Raw genomic sequence first — 13,794 nt, 5'->3', positions numbered from 1 at the left:
CCAAAAGAGAAAATAAAAAGGAATAGAAGGAAAACTTTTGACTCTCTGCATAAAAGTAAACACATAGAAGTAAAAGATAGGCCCTTCACAGAGGGAAGCACAGGTTGCCATGCTCTTATTTGTTTGCATGCTCAATCCCTTAGTGCAAGAGAACGTCACGTTGTATTGCCCCTTAAGATGACAACCTTTATTATGCACTATGTTGCTTTTATTCTTTGTCATCCAAGTTCGTACAACGCTCAATTTTCTCTTACACTAAATGATCTCACATATTTAGAAGCAATTTTTATTGCCTTTTTGCACCGATGACAACTTACTTGAGGGATCTTGCTCAATCCATATGTAGGTATGGTAAGAACTTGAAAAAGATTTGGGTTTAAGGGTTCTTGGATGCACAAGTAGTATCTCTACTTAGTGCGGAATTTTTGGCTAGCAAAGATAGGGGCAAACATCACATGTTGAAGGATCTATGACAATATGACTTCTATGTGAATATAAGCAAACATAAACCATTAAGCTGTCTTCCTTGTCCAACGTCAACAATTTTGGCATATAATATTTTGATGAGGGCTCACAATCACAAAAGATTTCTAGGATAGTATATCTATATGTGAATCTTCTCTTCACTTATTAATTCTTTCATGAGTTGCATCATTGACTAATGCTATGTTTGTCAATCCCTAATAAAATTTTCTTACTTATACTTTTCCTTATGTGGTGGTTCTATCACCTACCATAGGTCTTATTGATTTCTTTCCTTTCCTTTATTTACTTTCTTTTCTCTTTTTCTTTCTTCCTTATTTATTTTATTTATTTTATTTGCAACATGAAAGTAAATAAAGCAAAAACTCAAACTAACTTTATTATATAACTTGCACACGATTACAATTATAGATCACTAAGAAAACTCTCAAATAAGAAAGGATCGAACTAAACTTTATTTCATCTAAAAGCAAATGATCGAACTAGGATAAGTAAAATCAAAAAGGATAGTGGGATGATACGATACCGGGGTACCTCCCCCAAGCTTGGCGGAAGCCAAGGGGAGTGCCCATACCAGATACTCAATTCTCCTTTGGTGGTGAAGAAGATGATGGTGGTGATGAAGGAGAGATCTTGTCCTCGGACTTCCATGGCAGTGGTCCACCATCATAAGAGGAGGAGTGAGTCTCACGGGTCCTGCAACTAGCAGCCAAACTCATACCTTTGAACCTCGCCTCATATTCAAAGACTTGGTTTTGGAGGTCATAGATCTGGCTTTGGAGGAAGTTGATTTGCTTGTTGTAGGTGAAGACGGTGTCCTTCATGGGCTTGCCATCCACCTTGAGATCACGGGAAAGGTCCGCGATCATAAGGTGATTAGCACTGAGCCCACGCTCCACCATCCCCTTGCACTGGAAGACTTCCTGCTCCATGGCTTCAAGCCTGGCCTCCACAGTTTCCATGCCCTTGGGACCTTGCTCATCGCGGATGTACAACACACCCTCCTGCATCTGGATGGTTTGAGGGTGCTGCACCACCTCCCGCAGATAAGGGTTGATGACGTTCTTGAAGAACTTGTCCTTGGAAGAGCTTGAAGAGGCTATGGTAGATGGGATCTAACAGAAAGCAACAAGGGAAAAAGAGGATAGAGGATTTCTCCGCGATATGGTGGTTAGCAGGTTCAGGAAGTATATATAGATTTTTTATCTTGGGGGACAAGCATACAGAAGAAAAACGGAGTACGGAAGGTGTCCCAGGTGGGCACAACCCACCTGGGTGCGCCAGGCAAGCCAGGCACGCCCTGCTGTCTTGTGCCCACCAGGGAACGCTTCCTGGAAGTTTCTTTATTTCCAAAATTTTAAAATATTCCAAAACTGATAAAAAATATTTTTGCGGATTTTTCGGAGTCCGTTTACTTATGGTATCACGTACCTCTTTATTTTCACGATTCTAGAGTGTTCCGGAAGGACTTTTTTATGTGTTCTTCCGGTGTCAAAGTTTGGATAATATTACTTTCAACATTGATAGGCGTACCTAAGATATAATGCTTTATTCGTTGCCCATTGACAACCTTCGGGTTAGTACCTTCAGAGTTATTTATTTTGATGGCTCCAGACCGGTAAACCTCCTTGATGATGTATGGTCCTTCCCATTTCGAGAGGAGCTTTCCTGCAAAAAATCTAAAACGAGAGTTGTACAAAAGAACACATTCTCCAACTTTAAACTCGCGCTTTTGGATTTTTTTTGGCATGCTATCTTTTTACTTTTTCTTTGAATAACTTTGCATTTTCATATGCTTGGGTTCTCCATTCAACTAAAGAGCTTATATCAAATAACCTCTTTTCACCAGCAAGTTTGAAATCATAGTTGAGTCCTTTAACTACCCAATATGCTTTATGTTCTAACTCAAGAGGCAAATGATAAGCTTTTCCATAAACCATTTTATAAGGAGACATATCCATAGGATTTTTATATGCTGTTCTATAAGCCCAAAGTGCATCATCTAATTTCTTAGACCAATTCTTCCTGGACCTATTAATAGTCTTTTGCAAAATTAATTTTATTTCTCTATTACTAAGTTCAACTTGACCACTAGACTGAGGATGATAGGGTGATGCAATTCTATGGTTGACATCATACTTAGCAAGCATCTTATGGAAAGCACCATGAATAAAGTGTGAACCACCATCAGTCATTAAATATCTAGGGACTCCAAACCTTGGGAAAATAACTTCTTTAAGCATTTTAATAGAGGTGTTGTGATCAGCACTACTAGTTGGAATAGCTTCTACCCATTTAGTAACATAATAAAAGCAACCAAAATATGTGTATACCCATTAGAGGAAGGAAAAGGTCCCATGTAATCAAATCCCCAAACATCAAATGGTTCAACAACAAGTGAATAATTCATAGGCATTTCTTGATGCTTACCGACATTACCTATTATTTGACATTCATCACAAGAAGAGACAAACTTACGGGCATCCTTGAAGAGAGTAGGCCAATAAAATCCAGATTGCAATACCTTGTGGGCAGTTCTATCTCCAGCATGATGCCCTCCATAAGCTTCGGAGTGACATTTCTTTAGGATTTGTCCCTGTTCATGCTTAGGTACACAACGTCTAATAATACCATCTACTCCTTTATAAAGACGTGGTCATCCCAAAAGTAATGTCTTAAATCATAGAAGAATTTTTCTTTTGTTGGTATGTAAAGCTAGGTGGTAAATATTTAGCAACAATGTAATTAGCATAGTCAGCATACCAAGGAGTACAATGAGAAACATTTATTGCAGCTAACTGTTCATCAGGAAAACTATCATCAATAGGTAATAGGTAGTGGGTTATCAAGCACATTTTCAAGCCTAGACAAGTTATCAGCTACTGGATTCTCAGCTCCTTCTCTATCAGTGATATGTAAATCAAATTCTTGTAACAAGAGAAACCAACGAATAATTCTAGGTTTAGCATCTTTCTTTTCCATAAGATATTTAATAGCAGCATGGTCTGTGTGAATAGTTACTTTAGAATCAACAATATAAGGTCTAAATTTATCGCAAGCAAACACCACTGCTAAGAATTCCTTTTTAGTAGTAGCATAATGTCTTTGAGCACTGTCTAGGGTTTTACTAGCATAATGAATAACATTCAGTTTCTTATCAACTCTTTGTCCTAGAACGATACCAATAGCATAATCACTAGCATCACACATAATTTAAAAAGGCAAGTTCCAATCAGGTGGTTGAACAATAGGTGCAAATATTAAGGCTTTCTTGACTATTTCAAAGGCTTCAAGACAATCATCATCAAAAACAAAAGGAATATCCTTTTCCAAAAGATTAGTGAGAGGCCCAAAAATTTTAGAAAAGTCTTTGATAAATCTCCTATATAAACCAGCATGACGTAGGAAACTATGAATACCTTTGATGTCCTTAGGACATGGCATTTTCTCAATAGCATCAACTTAGCTTGGTCCACTTCAATACCTCTTTCAGAAATTTTATGACCCAAGACAATGCCTTCATTAACCGTAAAGTGGCACTTCTCCCAATTCAAGACAAGATTTGTTTGTTCGCATCTCTGCAAAACTCGCTCAAGATTGCTTAAACAGTCATCAAAAGACTTCCCATAAACAAAAAAGTCATCCATGAAAACCTCAACAATCTTTTCACAAAAATCAGAGAATATAGCAGTCATGCATCTTTGAAAGGTAGCAGGTGCACTATATAAACCAAAAGGCATACGTCTATAAGCATAAGTTCCAAAGGGACAAGTAAAAGTGGTCTTTTCTTGATCAGGTTGAGAAACAGGTATCTGTGAAAAGCCAGAGTATCCATCTAGGAAGCAAAAGTGTGTGTGCTTAGATAATCTTTCAAGCATTTGATCAATAAAAGGCAAAGGGTAATGGTCTTTTCTAGTTGCTTTGTTTAACTTTCTGTAATCAATTACCATTCTATAGCATGTAACAATTCTTTGTGGAATAAGTTCATTCCTATCATTAGGAACAACAGTAATATCTCCTTTCTTAGGAACACAATGAACAAGACTTACCCATCTACTTTCAGCTATAGGATAGATTATACGTGCTTCCAGAAGTTTTGAGATTTCCGTTCTTACCACTTCCTTCATTTTTGGATTCAACCGACGTTGGTGATCAACAACGGGCTCAGCATCAGGTTCCATGTTAATTTTGTCCTGACATAGAGTGGGACTAATGCCCTTTAAATCATGAAGAGTATATCCAATAGCAGCTCGGTGCTTCCTTAGAACTTTCAACAATCTTTCTTCTTCATGTTCTGAAAGGTTAGCACTAATAATAACAGGATATATTTTCTTTTCATCAAGATAAGCATATTTCAAAGTGTCTGGCGATTGTTTTAATTCAAACACAGGATCACCTTTAGGTGGAGGAGGACCTCCTAGAGTTTCAATAGGAAAATTGTGTTTAAGCAGAGGACGTTGTTCAAAGAAAACTTTATCTATTTCATTTCTTTCATGCATATGTAAATCATTTTCATGGTCTAGCAAATATTGTTCTAAAGGATCAGTAGGTGGAACAGCAATAGAAGCAAGACCAATTAATTCATCCTTACTAGGCAAATCTTTTTCATGATATTTTCTACTAAACTTGAAAAAATTAAACTCATGAGACTCATCACCAAAGCTAACACCAACAGTTTGTTTCTTACAATCTATCTTAGCATTAACTATATTCAAGAAAGGTCTACCAAAGATAATGGGACAAAAGTTGTCTTGTGGGGAACCAAGAACAAGAAAATCAGCAGGGTATTTAATTTTCCCACACAAGACTTCAACATCTCTAATAATCCCAACTGGTGATATGGTGTCTCTATTAGCAAGTTTAATAGTAACATCTATTTCTTCTATCTCAGCAGGTGCTATGTCTTTCATAATTTCCTCATATAAATTGTAAGGCATAGCACTCACACTAGCACCCATGTCACATAAACCATGATAACAGTGATCTCCTATTTTAACTGAAATGACAGACATGCCAACAACAGGTCTATGTTTATCTCTTTTATCAGGTTTAGCAATTCTAGCAGCTTCTTCACAGAAGTAAATAACATGCCCATCCATATCTTCTTCCAAGAGATCTTTAACCATAGCAATACTAGGTTCAACTTTAATTTGTTCATCAGGTTTAGGTGTTCTAATATAGCTTTTATTAACCACAGTTGAAACTTTAGCATGTTCCTTTATCCTAACAGGGAAAGGTGGTTTCTCTATATAAGCAGAAGGAACAACCGTATCAACATTATAAAGTATAGTTTCTTCTTTAACTGATACTGGTTCTTTAATTTCTTCTTTAATAGGTGGGTGATATTTAAACCACTTCTCCTTAGGGAGTTCAACATGAGTAGCAAATGATTCACAAAAGGAGGCTACTATCTCAGAGTCAAGTCCATATTTAGTGCTAAACTTTTGAAAAGCATCAGTATCCATAAAAGATTTAGCACAATCATACTTAAGTTTAATACCTGACTCTTTACCTTCGTCGAGTTCCCAATCTTCAGAGTTGCATTTAATTCTTTCCAAAAGATCCCACCGGAATTCAATAGTCTTCTTCATAAATGAACCAGCACAAGAAGTATCAAGCATGGTTTGATCATTATGAGAAAACCGAGCATAACAATTATGAATAATAATTTCTCTTGAGAGCTCATGATTGGGCCATGAATATAACATTGACTTAAGCCTCCCCAAGCTAGAGCGACACTTTCTCCTTCACGAGGTCAAAAATTGTATATATAATTCCGATCACGATGAACTAGATGCATAGGATAATTTTTTTGGTGGAACTCCAATTTCAAACGATTCCAATTCCATGATCCAATATCATCGCAAAGCCTATACCATGCCAATGATTTTCCCTTCAAAGATAAAGGGAAAACCTTTTTCATCACTTCATCCCTGGGTAAACCTGCAAGCTTAAACAATCCGCAAATTTGTTCCACGTATATCAAGTGCATATCAGGATGTTCAGTTCCATCTCCTGCATAAGGATTAGCTACCAGTTGTTCAATCATACCCGAAGAAATTTCATATTCAATATTTCCAGTAGGTGCAGTAGGTTGAGGGGTAGTTAGTTGTGGTTCCGGACGAGGTGAAGATACCCCGAACAAACCCCTCAAAGGATTGTTTTCCATAGTAACAAGTGACAATAAATTTCAGCACACTATATAAATGTTTCCTTACCAAATTCCACTTACCAAAGGTTCTTCACTCCCCGGCAACGATGCCATAAGATAGCCTTGATGACCCATAAGTATAGGGGATCAATTGTAGCTCTTTTCAATAAGTAAGAGTGTCGAACCCAACGAGGAGCAAAAGGAAAGGACAAGTAGTTTTCAGTAAGGTAATGTCTGCAAGTGCTGAAATTGTAAGTAGCGAAGTAGTTTGATAGCAAGATAATTTGTAACGAGCAAGTAACGATAACAGTAACAAAAGTGCAGAAAGGTAACCCAATCCTTTGAGGCAAAGGACAGGCCAAAACGATCTCTTATGATAAGCAAAGCGTTCTTGAGGGTACATGGGAATTTCATCTAGTCACTTTCATCATGTTGGTTTGATTTGTGTTTGCTACTTTGATAACTTGATATGTGGGTGGACCGGTGCTTAGGTGTTGTTCTTACTTGAACAAACCTCCTACTTATCATTAACCCTCCCACAAGCATCCGCAACTACGAGAAAAGTATTAAGAATAAATTCTAACCATTGCATTAAACTTTTGGATCCAATCGGTCCCTTATGAAATGATGCAAAATGGACGCATCAGGTCGGTCGTTGTTGAAGGTTAAAACAACAAACTTGATAAATCACCATTGTGGTTTTGATGCGTAGGTAAGAATGGTTCTTGCTAGAAGCCCGTAGCAGCCACGTAAAACTTGCAACAACAAATTAGAGGACGTCTAACTTGTTTTCGTAGGGCATGTTGTGATGTGATCTGGTTAAGACATGATGTGATAAACATTATTGTATGAGATGATCATGTTTTGTAAGACATCTGACAACCGGCAGGAGCCTTATGGTTGTCTCTTTATTGTATGAAATGCAAACACCATGTAATTGCTTTACTTTATCACTATGCGTTAGCGATAGTTGTAGAAGCAATAGTTAGCGAGATGGCCACGACACTACGATGGAGATCAAGGTGTCGAGGCGGTGACGATGGAGATCATGACGATACTTTGGAGATGGAGATCAAAAGCACAAGATGATCATGACCATATCATGTCACATATTTTGATTGCATGTGATTTTTATCTTTTATGCATCTTATTTTGCTTAGTACAGCGGTAGCATTATAAGATGATCCCTTAACTAAAATTTCAAGGTATAAGTGTTCTCCCCGAGTATGCACCGTTGCGACAGTTCGTCGTGTTGAGATACCACGTGATGATCGGGTGTGATAGACTGTATGTTCACATACAACGGGTGCAAGACAGTTTTGCACATGCGGAATACTTGGGTTAAACTTGACGAGCCTAGCATGTACAGACATGGCCTTGAAACACTGGAGACCGAAAAGTCGAATGTGAATCATATAGTAGACATGATCAACATAGAGATGTTCACCATTGATGACTACTCCATCTCACGTGATGATCGGACATGGTTTTGTTGATTTGGATCACGTATCATTTAGATGGCTTAAGGGATGTCTATCTAAGTGGGAGTTCTTAAGTAATTTGATTAATTGAACTTAATTTATCATGAACTTAGTCCTGATAGTATTTGCAAATTATGTTGTAGATCAATAGCTCGCATTGTAGCTCCCCTATGTTTTTTATATGTTCCTAGAGAAAACTAAGTTGAAAGATGTTAGTAGCAATGATGCGGACTGGGTCCGTGATCTGAGGATTATCCTCATTGTTGCATAGAAGAATTATGTCCTTGATGCACCGCTAGGTGACAAACCTATTGCAGGAGCAAATGCAGACGTTACGAACGTTTTGGCAAGCTCGGTATGATGACTACTTGATAGTTTAGTGCGCCATGCTTTACGAATTAGAATCGGGGATGCAAAACATTTTGAACGCCATGGAGCATATGAGATGTTCCAAGAGCTGAAATTGGTATTTCAGACTCCTGCCAATGTCGAGAGGTATGAGACCTCTGACAAATACTTTGCCTACAAGATGGAGGAGAATAGCTCAGCTAGTGATCATGTGCTCAGAATGTGGTACTAAAATCGCTTGAATCAAGTGGGAGTTAATGTTCCAGATAAGATAGTGATTGACATAGTTCTCTAGTCACTATCACCAAGTTACTAGAACTTCGTGATGAGCTATAATATGCAAGGGATGATGAAAATGATTCCCAAGCTCTTCGTGATGCTGAAATTAGCGAAGGTAGAAATCAAGAAAGAGCATCAAGTGTTGATGGTTAACAAGACCACTAGTTTCAAGAAAAAGGGCAAAGGAAAATAAAGGGAACTTCAAGAAGAATGACAAGCAAGTTGCAAGGATGGCAAAGTGAACAAAGGTATATTTGATGTTTACAATTTTTATGATCTCTTCCCGAACCAAACATGAATCTTTCAATTCATTTGGTTCTCACATGTTATTGATGTGTACTTTACTAGTGTTGATATAACCCTAGGGTATTTGATATCGGTTCAGTTGCTAAGATTAGTAACTTGAAACAGGAGTTGCAAAATGAACAGAGACTAGTTAAGGGTGAGGTGACGATGTTTGTTGGAAGTGATTCCAAGGTTTATAAGATCACCATGGCACACTCCCTCTACCTTCGGGAATAGTGTTGGACCTAAATAAATGTTATTTGGTGTTTGCGTTCAGCATGAATATGATTGGATCATGTTTATTGCGATATGGTTATTCATTTAAGTAAGAGAATAATTGTTGTTCAGTTTACATGAATAAAACCTTCTATGGTCATACACCCAATGTAAATGGTTTACTGAATCTCGATCGTAGTGATATACATATTCATAAAATTGATGCCAAAAGATGCAAAGTTGATAAACATATTTGTGGCACTACTGTTTAGGTCATATTGATGTAAAGCGCATGAAGAAACTCCATGCAGATGGGCTTTTGGAATCACTTGATTATGAATCATTTTTTTACTTGCGAACCATGCCTCATGGGTAAGATGACTAAAACTCCGTTCTCCAAAACAATGGAGCAAGCCAATGACTTATCGGAAATAATACATACCGATGTATGTGGTCCGATGAGTATTGAGGCACGTGACGGGTATCGTTATTTTCTGACCTTCACAGATGATTTGAGCAGATATGGGTATATCTACTTAATGAAACACAAGTCTAAAATATTTGAAAAGTTCAAAGAATTACTGAGTGGAGTGGAAAATCATTGTAACAAGAAAATAAAGTTTCTACGATCTGAATGCGGAGGCGAATATTTGAGTTATGAGTTTGGCCTTCATTTAAAACAATGTGGAATAGTTTCACAACTCACGCCACTTGGAGCACCACAACGTAATGGTGTGCCCGAACGTCGTAACCGTACTTTATTGGATATGGTGCGATCTATGATGTCTCTTACCGATTTACCACTATCATTTTGGGGTTATGCATTAGAGACAACTGCATTCATGTTAAATAGGGCACCGTCTAAATCCGTTGAGACGACGTCGTATGAATTGTGGTTTGGCAAGAAACCTAAGCTGTTGTTTCTTAAAGTTTGAGGTTGCGACACTTATGTCAAAAGGCTTCAGCCTGATAAGCGCGAACCCAAATTGGAGAAGTGCGTCTTCAGAGAATACCCTAAGAAAACAATTGGGTACACCTTATACCACAGATCCGAAGGCAAGATCTTTGTTGCCAAGAATGGAACATTTCTAGAGAAGGAGTTTCTCTCGAAAGAAGTGAGTGGGAGGAAAATAGAACTTGATGAGGTAATTGTACCTTCTCTCAAATTGGACAGTAGCACATCAGAGAAATCTACTCCCGTGATGCCTACAACAACTAGAGAGGAAGTTAATGATGATGATCATGAAACTTCATATCAAGTTACTACTAGACATCGTAGGTAGAACAGAGCATGTTCCGCACCAGAGTGGTACGGTAATCCTGCTCTGGAAGTCATGTTACTAGACCATGACGAACCTACGAACTATGAAGAAGCTATGATGAGCCCAGATTCCAACAGATGGCTTAAGGCCATGAAATCTGAGATAGGATCCATGTATGAGAACAAAGTATGGACTTTGGTGGACTTGCCCGATGATCGGCAAGCCATTGAGAATAAATGGATCTTCAAGAAGAAGATTGACGCTGATGGTCATGTCACTATTTACAAAGCTCGACTTGTCACAAAAGTGTTTTCTATAAGTTCAAGGAGTTGACTACGATGAGACTTTCTCACCCGTAGCGATGCTTAAGTCTGTCCAAATCATGTTAGCAATTGCCACATTTTATGATTATGAAATCTAGGAAATGGATGTCAAAACTGCATTCCTTAACGGACTTCTTAAAGAAGAGTTGTATATGATGCAACCAGAAGGTTTTGTCGATCCTAAAGGTGCTAACAAAGTGTACAAGCTCCAGCGATCCATCTATGGACTGGTGCAAGCATCTCGGAGTTGGAATATACGCTTTGATGAGGTGATCAAAGCATATGGTTTTATACAGACTTATGGTGAAGACTGTATTTACAAAAAGTAAGTGGGAGCTCTGTAGCATTTCTGATATTATATGTGGATGACATATTGTTGATTGGAAATGATGTAGAATTTCTAGATAGCATAAAAGGATATTTGAATAAAAGTTTTTCAATGAAAGACCTCGGTGAAGCTGCTTACATATTGGGCATCAAGATCTATAGAGATAGATCATGCTTGATAAGACTTTCAATGAGTACATACCTTGACAAGATTTTGAAGGAGTTCAAAATGGATCAGTCAAATAAGGAGTTCTTGCATGTATTGTAAGGTGTGAAGTTGAGTAAAGACTCAAAACCCGACCACGGCAGAAGATAAAGAGAGAATGAAAGTCATTTCCTATGCCTCAGCCATAGGTTCTATAAAGTATGACATGCTGTGTACCAAACCTGTTGTGTACCTTGCCATAAGTTTGGCAAGGGGGTCCAATAGTGATATAGGACTAGATCACTGGACATCGGTCAAAATTATCCTTAGTTACCTTAAAGAGGACTAAAGAAATGTTTCTCGGTTATGGAGGTGATAAAGAGTTCGCCATAAAGAGTTACGTCGATGCAAGCTTTGACACTGATCTAGATGACTCTAAGTCTCAATCTAGATACGTATTGAACGTAGGAGAAATTAGCTAGAGTAGCTCTTCTCTCACAAGCAAAACATGATCACACCTTAGTACTCTTTGGGTGTTAATCACATAGCGATGTGAACTAGATTATTGACTCTAGTAAACCCTTTGGGTGTTGGTCACATGGCAATGTTAACTATGGGTGTTAATCACATAAAGATGTGAACTATTGGTGTTAAATCACATGGTAGTGTGAACTATATTATTGACTCTAGTGCAAGTGGGAGACTGAAGGAAATATGCCCTAGAGGAAATAATAAAGTTGTTATTTTATATTTCCTTATATCATGATAAATGTTTATTATTCATGCTAAGAATTGTATTAACCGGAAACTTGATACATATGTGGATGCATAGACAAAACACAGTGTCCCTAGTAAGCCTCTACTAGACTAGCTCGTTAATCAAAGATGGTTAAGTTTCCTAACCATACACGTGTGTTGTCATTTGATGAACGTGATCACATCATTAGGAGAATGATGTGATGGACAAGACCCACCCGTTAGCTTGGCATATTGATCATTCAGTTTTATTGCTATTGCTTTCTTCATGTCAAATACATATTCCTTCGACTATGAGATTATGCAACTCCCGGATACCAGAGGAATACCTTGTGTGCTATCTAATGTCACAACGTAACTGGGTGATTATATAGTTTCTCTATAGGTATCTCCAAAGGTGTTTGTTGGGTAGGCATAAATCGAGATTAGGATTTGTCACTCCGAGTATCGGAGAGGTATCTCTGGGCCCTCTCGGTAATGCACATCATAAGAAGCCTTGCAAGCAACGTGACTAATGATTTAGTTGCAGGATGATGTATTACGGAAAGAGTAAAGAGACTTGCCGGTAACAAGATTGAACTAGGTATGAAGATACCGACGATCAAATCTCGGGTAAGTAACACACCGATGACAAAGGGAATAACATATGTTGTCATTACGGTTCAACCGATAAAGATCTTTGTAGAATATGTAGGAACCAATATGAGCATCCAGGTTCCGCTGTTGGTTATTGACCAGAGAGGTGTCTTGGTCATGTCTACATAGTTCTCGAACCCGTAGGGTCCGCACGCTTAACGTTCGATGACGCTTTAGTATTATATGAGTTATGTGATTTGGTGACCGAATGTTGTTCGGAGTCCCGGATGAGATCACAGACAAGACGACGAGTCTCGAAATGGTCGAGAGGTAAAGATTGATATATAGGATGATAGTATTCGGGCACTGGAAGTGTTCCGGATTGTATCGGGATATTTATCGGAGTACCGGGGGGTTACGGGAACCCCGAGGGAAAGATATGTGCCATATGGGCCATGAGAGGGGAGCACACCAGCCCACAAGGGGTGACGCGCCCCCCTATGGAAGTTGGCTGAATTGGAAAAGGAAGGGGGGGTTCGCCCCCTTCCTTTCTCTCTTCTCCCTTCCCTTTTCCCCCTCCAGTAAAAAGGGAAGGGGGGAGGCCGAATTGGGAAGGACCCCAAGTAGGATTCCTATATATATGTGTGTGTGTGGGGGGGTACCGCTAGAACACACACCAACAATTGCTAGCTGTGTGTTGCGCCCCCTCCACAGTTTACACCTCCAGTCATATCTTTGTAGTGCTTAGGCGAAGCCCTGCGCGGATCACTTCACCATCACCGTCATCACGCCGTCATGCTGACGGAACTCATCTTCTTCCTCGACACCTTTGCTGAATCAAGAGGATGAGGGACGTCATCGAGCTGAACGTGCGTAGAACTCGGAGGTGCCGTACGTTCGGTGCTTGATCGGTCGGATCTAGAAGAAGTTCGACTACATCAATCGCATTGTCAAACGCTTCCGCTTTTGGTCTACGAGGGTACGTGGACACACTCTCCCCCTCTCGTTGCTATGCATCTCCTAGATAGATCTTGCGTGAGCGTAGGATATTTTTTAAAATTGCATGCTACGTTTCCCAACACATTTTTCATGTGATGTTGTAGTTTATGATGTTCTGTTCATCTATGCATGCTAAAAATTGTGTTAATACGAAAGTCAGACC

This window comes from Triticum aestivum, chromosome 5B (genome assembly GCF_018294505.1).
Source record: "Triticum aestivum cultivar Chinese Spring chromosome 5B, IWGSC CS RefSeq v2.1, whole genome shotgun sequence".
NCBI lineage: Eukaryota > Viridiplantae > Streptophyta > Magnoliopsida > Poales > Poaceae > Triticum > Triticum aestivum.
Note: the sequence above shows the minus strand (reverse complement) of the source record.